The sequence below is a fragment of the Schistocerca gregaria genome, unplaced genomic scaffold (genome assembly GCF_023897955.1).
Source record: "Schistocerca gregaria isolate iqSchGreg1 unplaced genomic scaffold, iqSchGreg1.2 ptg001518l, whole genome shotgun sequence".
In the NCBI taxonomy this organism is placed as follows: domain Eukaryota; kingdom Metazoa; phylum Arthropoda; class Insecta; order Orthoptera; family Acrididae; genus Schistocerca; species Schistocerca gregaria.
In genome coordinates this window covers 41,260-42,500 of record NW_026062804.1, presented here as the reverse complement: position 1 = coordinate 42,500, position 1,241 = coordinate 41,260, and the positions used below count along the sequence as shown (strand labels likewise).

At 56.4% G+C, this 1,241-nt stretch overlaps 1 non-coding gene across 1 annotated transcript in view; it reads right to left on the bottom strand.

The window, feature by feature from the left end:
• The window catches only part of LOC126332803 (small subunit ribosomal RNA), a 1,893-nt gene extending 1,107 nt beyond the window's left edge, over positions 1–786 (bottom strand). The window contains exon 1 of the ribosomal RNA XR_007563949.1: positions 1–786. This exon is cut by the window's left edge and continues 1,107 nt beyond it. This is a non-coding gene — a ribosomal RNA (small subunit ribosomal RNA).
• Positions 787–1,241: the final 455 nt, after the last annotated feature.

The window sequence follows — 1,241 nt, the reverse complement described above, 5'->3', positions numbered from 1 at the left end:
CTGGTAGGATTTCAACGGGGTCCGCCTCGGGACGCGCAAGCACGCCTTCGGCTCGCCCCACCGGCAGGACGTCCCACGATACATGCCAGTTAAACACCGACGGGCGGTGAACCAACAGCGTGGGACACAAATCCAACTACGAGCTTTTTAACCGCAACAACTTTAATATACGCTATTGGAGCTGGAATTACCGCGGCTGCTGGCACCAGACTTGCCCTCCAATAGATACTCGTTAAAGGATTTAAAGTGTACTCATTCCGATTACGGGGCCTCGGATGAGTCCCGTATCGTTATTTTTCGTCACTACCTCCCCGTGCCGGGAGTGGGTAATTTGCGCGCCTGCTGCCTTCCTTGGATGTGGTAGCCGTTTCTCAGGCTCCCTCTCCGGAATCGAACCCTGATTCCCCGTTACCCGTTACAACCATGGTAGGCGCAGAACCTACCATCGACAGTTGATAAGGCAGACATTTGAAAGATGCGTCGCCGGTACGAGGACCGTGCGATCAGCCCAAAGTTATTCAGAGTCACCAAGGCAAACGGACCAGACGAGCCAATCCGATTGGTTTTGATCTAATAAAAGCGTCCCTTCCATCTCTGGTCGGGACTCTGTTTGCATGTATTAGCTCTAGAATTACCACAGTTATCCAAGTAACGTGGGTACGATCTAAGGAACCATAACTGATTTAATGAGCCATTCGCGGTTTCACCTTAATGCGGCTTGTACTGAGACATGCATGGCTTAATCTTTGAGACAAGCATATGACTACTGGCAGGATCAACCAGGGAGCTGCGTCAACGAGAGCTGAGCAGCCGGCCGCCCGGGAGTGTGTCCCGAGGGCCCGCGCGAACACGCAAGCGTCCGCTCAATTATTCTGCAAACAGGAGGAGGCTGAGCTCCCCTGCACGATACACCTCGAAACCCTCTCAGGTCCCGGCGGCGCGCAGCGCCGTCCTAAGTACTTGGTCGGGTTCGAGAGAGGCGCAATCGCCCGGAGATGGGCGAGTAGACGCTTTCAGTGCGAACACCCGTGCTCCCAACTGAGCTTGCCGCTGCCGACAGAGGCCCGGGAGCGTGCTGTCGTGGCATTGCCGGCGGGAAACAACACGCGCCACCTACGGTGACCGGCAGCTCCAACGCCAGCGCCACAGAAGGGCAAAGCCCCACTTGGGTGCAGAAGCGAACTCTCCCAGCACAGCGCACGCGCCAACACGTCCGCAGAGCTGCGATACAAACCACCTGC